Raw genomic sequence first — 11,151 nt, forward strand, 5'->3', positions numbered from 1 at the left:
GAAAGGCTACTTATGTTGGCATAATCAGTGCTAGAAGCACACTGGTAACGTTTCAAGTACAGGGCTTGGGTATATGATGTACCACTTTACAAGGGACATATGAGTAATTCACAAAAAATGTAAATCTTGAGAACGCTGCTACAAGAGCATTGTATGTTTGTCAGGTGTAAATACCTTTTAGAGGCATTCCATTAGCCAGAAAGATCCCAAACTAAGATGTTTGGCATCATAAAATAATATCAAGTGAGGAAGTCAAAGTATTGTCTGTGCGAGAAAGACCCACAGCTCATCTTCCATAGTTAAAGTGTATTTTAATCTGTCCTCCACAGTATGTACATCTTTTGAACGTGCAATTAATTATTCAAGACTATTGGAAGCAGAAAAATGATGCCAGTGAATAAAGGAGGACCTCTTGGAAAAGGAAAGAAACATACGCCATCAAAAAATGGTTGTTAGAGGTAAGCGCACATTATAAAACATAACACCAAATCTGTTAAGAGGACACTTCAATCTACAAAACAGATTTACTTACAACGGCCAGTACTCTCAGAAGACACTCTCTTCTATAATGACAATCTTATCAAAGTCTGCTTTCTACACTAGTCCCTTTGAACTGAACATTTGCCTTGGATTGCCTAGAGGTTTGTGTTTTGAGATTAGTATGATATTAATTGTCCAATTTACAGAGAAACTAAGATACAGTTAGTAGTACTTCAGATGGCTCATCTTTCCTTTTGAGACAGCAGTGTGAAACAGGCTTCCTTGCAAAGAGTATGATCTGCTCTGCATGAGTTTCGTTTTACCCTGCTGTTTTCTTTATTGTGATCATTTATTTAGGCAAGCCCTTAATAGAAGGAAAATAGTAAGTAATTTAATTTTTGTTAGGGAGATTAAGGACGACAAGAGCTTGTTAAGTGTAGGCTCCCTCATATCTGATGGTATATTATTGTAGAAATGTATTATTATCACTTTATGGGAAAAGCCCAATCTTAACCTCAATATCTGGTAGTACTCGGTCGTCAGAAATTTGTTGACTTCCATTCCCCCAGTAGTGGAAACAAAAGTGCACAAACCCCCCTTGTTACGGCCATGTGGACTTGGCACTGCAGGAGTGTGAAAGGTCTGATACCCGCTAATGTGATATGGCTCCAGAGACCATGTTTCCTGCAGGCAAATAATGTTATGCCTGATAACAACATCTAACCAATGTTGATGAATCACTTTATCGGCTAGGCCAGCCACGTTCCATGAAAGAAAGCTGTAGTTAAGATCTCTTTGTTTAGAGGTGTCAATTAATGGGACAGATTTTCCTTACTTTTCAATTAATGTTTGCAAAGGATCTAAATCCGAAGCGTTATGAGAGAGTAAGGTTGCTAGAGTGATTGATTGAGCATTATGTAATGACAGTTTGCCAATGGGGGAGGATAATCCCAAGAGTTCCCTTGTTGCTGAGACCGATCTAAAACTCCTGTGCTGACTGGGATTTGTCAGCGGCGATGGACATGATCTTTTCATATTGTAAACCGTGATGCTTCTCTGGAGTCAATCTAGATCATTTGAGTTCGAGAGAGCATTGTATCGGTCTGTTAAAAAGGAGCGCCAATGTGGTGGATTAGGATCTAGTTGAGTTGTCTCTCTATGGCGTGTTAGTGGCCCTTTAGCATACTCAAAGATTAGATAGGTGGACCACCATTGAGTCCCATCGAATGGATGAAAAGGGTAGGAGTTATCTCTGTGAAGCCTCGGGGCACATCGCTGTCTGCGCGGGACTATCAGTGCCTCAGGATAAAAGTAGGTCAGGGTTCGAGTCGCTATGCTACTACACCCCTGACTCTGATACCAATCGGCAATGTGTTAGACCACCCTTCGGTCTCTAAAGTTAATAATAATTATGTCCCCGGGGATGTCTTTTGGTCTAGATCCTACCCACGCTAATCTTCTAGCAAACGCTATCTCTCCATCTATGTGGGGGGCAAAGGTCTATTTTGTCTAAGCCAATAAATGGCTTTGTTTTGTAGATCAGAATAGCCTTCCTTCATTCCTTCTGCAAGTTCTGGAACACCTGTTAGAACCACTACATACGGGACTGCCTCAGGTGGTAAGTCAATGTGGGGTCCTTTAGATCTGATGGATTTATCTGAACATTGAGATTTGTCTATGTCGGTGACCTTAGTGTTTGGTGTGAGACTTCTTGCGGTGTGAGTGTTAGATGGAATGGTGGACGTTTTAACCACTTTCTCAGGAATCTCTCCGAGCTTGTTTGGATCGGAGGAGGAATCTTTGCACGGCCTTACTTTCCCAGATGACAATTTGGGACCGGATATAGTGTCTTTTGTACTAGTCTTATTTGTTATTTGGTATTCACTGTTCTTAGTGTTCACATTGATGGCTACCAGACCTTTTAGGAGTTGTGAATTAAGGGTAGTTTCTACCACTTAAACGTTTAGTTGGTCGCCCAGCCTTTTTACCCTCTCTAGTACTGGGAGAATTAGGGATCTTACTATGTGTTCCATATCTTCCACTGTGAAATGATTCGAGGGCGATTCAATGGGTTGGTTTTTAAACAGATTTTGCATTGCCTTGGGTTTTGATTTTGGCTTTGATGAGGATGGATGTTTCTGTTGTGTTTCTTTATTGAGGTCAGTTAGCGGGCTTGAGCCTAGTTTGGGAGCTTTCGTTAGTCTACCCTGATGTAGGTTTCCCCCTCTCTTCATTTTCAGCATTATAACTGGGCTTGATGGTTTTTGTATATGTGAAGTCTTTTTGTTTACAGGGGTCGGATTAGGCAGCAGTAGCAGGGAGGATTCCTCTAGGGAAATATCCAAGGACGGATCTAGATTTAAGACATCGAGATTGGGACTCCTTAGTAGTACTTGAGATAAAGGTGGAGAATTATCTTGAAAGAGCAGGGGAATACTATTATCCCTGGGGGAAAGAAGCCCTGTCCTCTGAGAACTGTGTGTGGGAGGGGAGGGTATCTGTGTTAGTGGGCCTAGTGAAGAGCGCTTGTGTTGTTGCAGCTCAAAGGACAAACGAGACTCTACAACGGAAATTTCGTGGTCCAGGTTCGACACCGCCTTAGATAACAAGGCATCCAGGGTGCCTCTAGCCTTCCCCCCCACAAATGTTTTTCCAACGTTGCCGGGCTTCGAAGTCATTCTCAAATTTACCAAGTAGAGTTGCTCTTAGTGGGTAAAGGAAAGAGCGACTAGCAGGAATCGAGTACTAGTGAAATAGTTGGTAGTGGCAACAATAAGTCACAAGGACAAGGGGCCAAGGGGGGGGCCCAGCCCAGCCACGGTCAACCTCGGACGGCCTCAGGCGGCCTGCCCTTTGCCCGGGCTTCGCCCCGCGCTCCGTCCCGCGCGCGTCCCACGGTGGCGTGAAGGGTGTTCCTTAAGTGGAGGAGGAGGGGGCGGGAAGAGGCACCAGGTGCGCGTGATGGAAAAAGCGCAAAGAGTTCTGGGCCTCGCAGTCCTGCACCCCCGAGTCCAGCAGCAGCTCAGAGGGGCAAGGTAGGGCCCTGCTCTCAAATCAGCAGCAGTCCTGAAGAAACAAGGCAGGAATGGAAAGTCTTTTAAAACCACCAGTTATGAATGTTATCCCGAAGCACGACTACGAGCGGCTTCCGCGGAGCGGGGGCCGCGAGTCGTATTTGAAGTCCACAAGGTCAGCAGCAAGGAGGGGCGGGAAGAGGCACCAGGTGCGCGTGATGGAAAAAGCGCAAAGAGTTCCGGGCCCCGCAGTCCTGCACCCCCGAGTCCAGCAGCAGCTCAGAGGGGCAAGGTAGGGTCCTGCTCTCAAATCAGCAGCAGTCCCAAAGAAACAAGGCAGGAATGGAAAGTCTTTTAAAACCACCAGTTATGAATGTTATCCTGAAGCACGACTACAAGCGGCTCCCGCGGAGCGGGGGCCGCGAGTCGTATTTGAAGTCCACAAGGTCAGCAGGGAGGAGGGGCGGGAAGAGGCACCAGGTGCGCGTGATGGAAAAAGCGCAAAGAGTTCTGGGCCTCGCAGTCCCGCACCGCCGAGTCCAGCAGCAGCTCAGAGGGGCAAGGTAGGGTCCGGCTCTCAAATCAACAGCAGACCCGAAGTAACAAGGCAGGAATGGAAAGTCTTTTAAAACCACCAGTTATGAATGTTATCCTGAAGCACGACTACGAGCGGAACCCGCGGGGCGGGGGCTGCGAGTCGTATTTGAAGTCCACAAGGTCAGCAGGGAGGAGGGGCGGGAAGAGGCACCAGGTGCGCGTAATGGAAAAAGCGCAAAGAGTTCTGGGCCTCGCAGTCCCACACCCCCGAGTCCAGCAGCAGCTCAGAGGGGCAAGGTAGGGTCCGTCTCTCAAATCAGCAGCAGTCCCGAAGAAACAAGGCAGGAATGGAAAGTCTTTTAAAACCACCAGTTATGAATGTTATCCTGAAGCACGACTACGAGTGGCACTTACTATATTACTGTAATAATCTCCAAATTCATATTCTGAGACAAAGCATTGAGTTTATAAGTCACCAAATCAGCTTCTCTGATTTGCATGTAGCCAAAGCAATACCACCACACTCAACCATATGGAGGTTATTGTACAAAGACACTATTTGTTCATTCTCATGTCCCATCCTCATAGCCATGCATATGTGGTGAATACACACAAGACACAAAATAATTAGTGCTGTGGGTACAAAAATTGCTCGAAAAGTGGGGGACTTTAGAAGTCACTAAAAGTCCTGTGCTACACATTACCAAGTGCAGAATTGAATTAATTGGTCTTTTTTCTGCAGTAGACAGAACATTTAATTAAAGAAGCAGATGACAACATTATACAATATGCAGCACTGAAGAACGTAAAAGAAGGATCCTTACAGACTTCAAGCACTGCAGATGACATTATCCCCAAAGGTACAGTATGAAATTATAAACTCCTTTTTTTACCGCTTGCATTAACAATTTGATGCATGAAAGTATATAGTTAGAAAGCGCATCACCTGCAAAAATGAAGGTCCTCATCAACCCACATTGAGTTTCTGCCACAGAAAATGTAATTGGTTACTGACACATAATACCTTTACAATCTAATTAAACCTATTTTGCTTCCTAAATGTCCAATAACGTACTTTCTTTTGTTATAGTTCTTCATCCATCACCTTCTGCAGAGCAGTGTACATTGCATTCAGACAACAGTACAGCATTACCAGATTTTACCCCACCAGTAGATGACACAGATGAAGATACATTTGACATGTTTGGGATGCGCTTTGTAGCAGCTTAAAAGGTGAAATGGATGCTCAGCTCCAAGATGATTTAATTAATGACTCAGATTCTGGTTTTGAACAACCTATGGATCAAGTTGGATATACCATTGAAAATGAGTACGAAGAAATTCAAATTTGTTCTGATCAAACTAATACAAGAGATGAACCATCACCTATTTTTGAGGGCTTCAACAAATGCTTAAGGGTGGTCATACTATTGCTTTGTTGCTTTATTATTCGTTTTCGCTTGAGTGATGAGGCAGCTGGCTATATGCTGAATCTTAACTATTTGCTCTTGCCATGTAACAACAGAATGTTCAGAACTATGTATCACCTTCACAAATATATTATTTTATAGTGTTAAGGCCCCTAATATTACTTACTATTGTGCCACTTACTATACAAATGTTGATAAAAACACTCAGACCTGTCCTAACCAACATTGTGTGAAAGATTTGATTCAGAGCGACTCACTGTCTTATTTCATTCAGCATAGCCTAATTGCACAGTTACAGACTATATTTAAGCGAAAACAATTTACAGAAAAGGTGAGGAAACATCAATTTGATCATTATATAGAGAATGAGAAACAAACAATGAAAGATGTATATGATGAGGAAATGTATTTGGATTTATTTAAGAGTGGATTCCTGAAAAACCCTAACAGCCTTTCATTTGCAATGAACACAGATGGTATACTTGTATTTAAAAGCTCCAAAATATCAATGTGGCCAGTTTATATAAAGTTCAACGAGCTGACTGTATCTCAAATTAAGCTGTGTGAAAATATATTACTGTATGGTATTTGGGTTTCCGCAAAAAAAGCCAATAATGTGGTCTTTCTTAAAACCAACATATAACAAACTTGCGCAGCTGTCATTTAAAGATCACAACAATTGTAATTTTACTTGCCAAGCTACACTTCTGACAATCACATGATTTACTATCTTGTTGTCTTGTTTCAAACAGCACCTAGTTTAATGGGAAGTTTTGGTGCTGGCATTGTCTACAAGAGGGTGAAATCAGTGTTTCAGGAAAAGGGAACTGTAGAGTATTTTCTTACAATGCTGAAAACCCAAAAGGCCCACCAAGGACTCTTGATACTATTAAATTGGATGTAAACAGTGCATACGCTAATATTGAGAGTGGACTTTCTAATTACAGTGTAAGAGGGATCAAAGGTCCCATGTGGTTCATGTTTTTGAAAGATTTTGGTGTAACAAGAGGATTTGTGATTGTTTACATGCATGGTGTCTGTAGTGGTATTATGAATTTGTTGATGACCATCTGGTTCACTAAAGAATATAAGCATCATTCATACTCTTTTTATGAAAAAGTCAAAGTAGTTAATGTCTATTTGCAACAGATAAAACCCACATTGGACGTTAGTCGAATTCCAAGGTATGTTGAAGAACTACCATATTGGAAGGCCTCAGAGTTTCGAAACTTTCTTTTTTTTTATGGAATGCCGGTATTGAAACATGTTTTAAATAGATCATGCTATTTACACTTTTGTGCACGTATGAAAAAAAATTCATAAGCTATTAAATTATGACATTAGCCAGGATGATTTAAATATAGCAGAACAGTGTTTACTTTTGTTTGTACAACTGATTTGTTTTTCTCAGAAAAAAAATGTTAATTAGGATAAAGAATTACAATAATGCACACAGGATAAAAGACAATGAAAATAATAAGATTACATGCAATGTAGCAGTTGGATTGGAAGAATGTCCAAGATATAAAACAAAACAATTCATGGTTCCAAATACAGTCAAAATAACCATATATAAGAAATTTCAAATAAAACTATAAATAAACATAAAGGAAGTCATGGAGGTTTAGTGACTTCTTGCTGGAGAGGAGTAGGGGTGACAGAGGGTTTAGCACTAGCATCAATGAATAATATAACTTGTGCCCACAAGTCTAAGCGTTTGGATGCCAAATGTGATGGGTAAACAAATGTGGTGTCTAGCCTATGATTGTAGCAGACAGCATACCACCATGCCTGGTATGAAAGCTTAGTAAAATCCTTCCAGTTCTTCGTTATTTGTTGGAAGGCTACTGCCAATAATAGGTCGATTATCTTTACTTTAGTAACAGAACTATTCCAAATAGGAGATAAGCTGCCTAAAAAGATATGTAAAGTAGAGAAAGGATGGTTGGAGTGAAAAATTGAATTAAGTTGTGTCCACACCTTTTCCCAGAAAGTGCTGAGCAAGACCAACAGTTATGTGAAACATCAGAGTGATATGTATTGAGAGCAAGAGGTGAGAATAGGAGTCTGTTATATATAAAAAAGAGTGTTTGTGTCGTGTTTGTGGCCCTAGAAGATTCCTAAGTTTAAGCCAAATTTTATCCCAGAGGTCTAAAGCCCAGGAGGTATCAAGTTCCTTTTCCCACAATAATACTATCTTTGTTTTGTCTCTTGGTATAGGTAAAGTATGCAAAAAAGTATATATAGTGGAAGCTTTAGGCTCACAAAGTAGCAAGGAGTGCAATGTAACAGATTCAGGAGAGCTGTTAAGAGGAGACGGCCTGTGTTGTAAATGAGTGGACTGAATAGCTTTTATTAAGAGAGAATATTTAGAACAAAAAGATGAAGGGAAGCCAAAGATTGAACGGGCTTGTGTAAAGGACATCATCAAGTCCTGATTATATAATTGATTCACCCAAATCAGCCCTCGTTGTCTCCAGGACCTCCAGAACAAGGGTTTGTTATTAATTAAAATGTGTAAATTATGCCATATAGGAGAATGTCGATTCTCCAATTAACATGAAGAGAGAATCTTGATTTCATTAAAGACATACGGAGGCTAACATTATGCAAATACTTTTATTTGCTGCCCAACATGCAGCCCTTTAAAGAACACTATTACATCACAATAAAATAGAACTTTAACACATAGTAACTAGGATGAGCAGGCTCCTATCTTCCTCTTGGGCTGTGATGACACAGAAGTACAGTGAGGAAATTTCATCGAAACAATTATTCCTTAAGATTGTTATCTAAGAAGGAACAAAAAAACATCATATAGTGAAAAGGCAAGAGGCAATAATCACATTTTCAAATATATAAGAAAGAAGACATCAAACAACCCAAACCTCTCAGGGAGAGGAGGGTGGGATAATGTTAGCCTCCGTATGTCTTTAATGAAATCAAGATTCTCTCTTCATGTTAATTGGAGAATCGACATTTCATTACAAGACCGGAGGCTACCATTATGCATGTTTAAAGCCATGCAAGACTGCACCGCTAACATGTTCTATTGGTCTTAAGTAGAACTTCGAAAAGGTACTTGCATTAGACCAATCTGCAGCTTTAAGTATTTCGGGCAGAGAACCTCCAGCCCAAAAGACTTTGCTAGCCATTGCACCCCTAGAAGAGTGAGCGCCAAACCTAGACAGATTTACACCTGCTTCATGCATAATCAAGCGTATCCATCTCGCTAAGGTTGCTGATGACACTGGTTTAAAGGGTCTAACAAAAGATAAAAGGAGTTGGTCACATCCTGGAGGTCTAAAAACTGAAATCTTACTTTCATAACATTTCATGCAATTAACCACACATAATTTTTCACATTCATGAAAGAAGGGATAGAAAATAGATTCTGACATTGTTTTCGTTATTTTCCAAATATCGAAATGAACACCTTCCGAAGAATAAAATCTGTAGGAAAGATCAAGAGCTTTAATATCAGACACCCTCCTGAAGGATATTAAGCACAATAGGGTTGCTAATTTCATTGAAATTCTTTTGAGGGGAAGTAGCTGATTAACAGGCCAAGACATGAAAAGGTTAAAAATAAGATTAACATCCCAAAGAGATTAATAGCGAGCTCTAGGAGGTCTCCTAAGTCTAATACCCTTCATGACCCTCTTGATTAGTGGATTACTTCCGATAGCAAGGTTATTAACCAAACAATGCCCTGAAGAGATAGCTGACCTGTAACAGTTGATGGTTCTAAAAGAAAGACTTGATTCAAAAAGATGAGCGAGGTAATTAGCTACGTATTGTAAAGGACATTGAACGGGATCCAAATCCCTTTCAAGGCACCAACCAGACCATTTGTTCCATATTCCTCTGTATCTCTTTCTGGTCCCAGGGGCCCATGATTCTTCCAGTAAGCTTTTAGCTTCTCCCGAAAGTTCAGAATATCTTCCTGAATCCCTGATATCCTCCAAACAAGAAGGTTCATTTTCCCCTCCAAGACTAAAGGATGTTCTTCTCCGTCTGGGCCTTGTAGTAGGCCCGGACAAGAAGGGATTAACCATGGGAAGTCTACTGTCAATTCCATTACACCGGGGAACCATACTTGGGATTTCCAAAAAGGAGTCACCAGAATTATGTTGCAAGATTCGAGTCTCACTTTCCATAATAATCTCTGAATCATTGAGAAGGGAGGGAAGGCGTAGCAGCCCTTCTTCCCTTCCCAAGGTTGGAGAAAGGCATCTACTCCCGACGCGTTTGGGTCTGGTCTCCAGCTGAAGTAATTCTGAACCTGGTTCGTCAACCGGCTGGCAAATAAATCCAGTAGGATTGGGCCCCAAGCATCTTGAATTAAATGAAAAAATCTTGGGTTCAGCATCCAATCGCTGGAATCGTGAAGAAAACGCGAATTCCAGTCTGCTCTCAGATTTAATGAACCGGGAATGTAATCCGCCCTGAGGGTGATTTTGTGTTCCCAACAGAAATACCATATCTTTTGTGCGATAATCGAGAGACTTTTGGATTTCGCGCCTCCCAAACGATTTATGTAAGAGACGGCTGAAAAATTGTCTAAACGGATTAAAGTGTTGGAGTTCTTCAAAACCTCTTTGAAACTCATAAGGGCATTTAAGGCCGCCAACATTTCTAAAGAGTTTATGTGGAGGGATTGTTCTGAAAAGGACCATCTCCCACCGGTTTCTAGGTCGTTCAGACGAGCACCCCAACCTCGGTTGCTCGCGTCTGATTCTAGGATAAAATCCGGTACATTTCCAAATATAGCTTTTCCATTCCAAGCTTGGAGGTTGTTTAACCACCAAAGTAGGTCTTCTCGAGCGTCTTCTGAAAGGGGAAGAGAATCTTCGTACCAGAGACCCTTCCTCAGGCCTTGAGCTTTTAATCTCTGCAAGCCCCTGTAATGAAGTGGGCCCGGAGAGATTGCTTGAATTGAAGATGAAAGGAGACCCAAAACCCTGGCTAGGTCCTTCAGACGGATAATATCCTTTGAAAGGACGTAGGAGACGTGTTTCCTGATCTTGACAACCTTCTGGTGGGGAAGGATCAGGTTGGATAGGATGGTATTGACTTTGAAACCCAAGAATTCTAATTCTTGAGTTGGGGTTAAAATAGATTTTTCCAAATTTATGATAAAACCCAGGTCTCGAAGGAGGTTCATAGTGGTATCTAAATGTTTCAGAATTTCTGTCTTGTCCTGAGACATGATGAGGATATCGTCTAAATAAATTATAAGACGAATCCCCCTTTCCCTTAAGTAACTGACCACCGGACGTAGAACCTTGGTGAAACACCAAGGGGCTGAAGATAGACCGAAGGGGAGGCATTGGAACTGATAAAGGATTCCTTTCCAAGTAAATCGGAGATACCTGCGGCACTCTTCGTGCATGGGAATGGTGAAATAGGCATCTTTCAGATCCAATTTTACTAGCCAGTCTTTGGTCTGAAGAATGTCCCTCAAAAGATGGATACCTTCCATCTTGAAATGTCTGTAGATTAGGAAATTGTTTAAGTTTTTTAAATTTATAAAAGATAGAACTCAGAAAGCTTTTCGTTAACTCTGAAAGTGGGATTTTTATAATAGCCCCTTTCTCTAACATATGGGAGATCTCTGTCTCTATTAATTTCGAATTCTCTTGGTCTAAGATGAGTTCCCTGGGAGTTCTTTCCTGAAAGGGTTCTTC

The 11,151-nt window shown here is 41.3% G+C and overlaps 1 pseudogene; it reads left to right on the top strand.

Annotated features, from left to right (window-relative positions):
* Positions 1-384: 384 nt before the first annotated feature.
* LOC144826644 (uncharacterized) lies at positions 385-5,659 on the top strand (annotated as a pseudogene).
* The last annotated feature ends 5,492 nt before the right edge of the window (positions 5,660-11,151 follow it).

Source organism: Lissotriton helveticus, chromosome 3_2, assembly GCF_964261635.1.
Source record: "Lissotriton helveticus chromosome 3_2, aLisHel1.1, whole genome shotgun sequence".
NCBI lineage: Eukaryota > Metazoa > Chordata > Amphibia > Caudata > Salamandridae > Lissotriton > Lissotriton helveticus.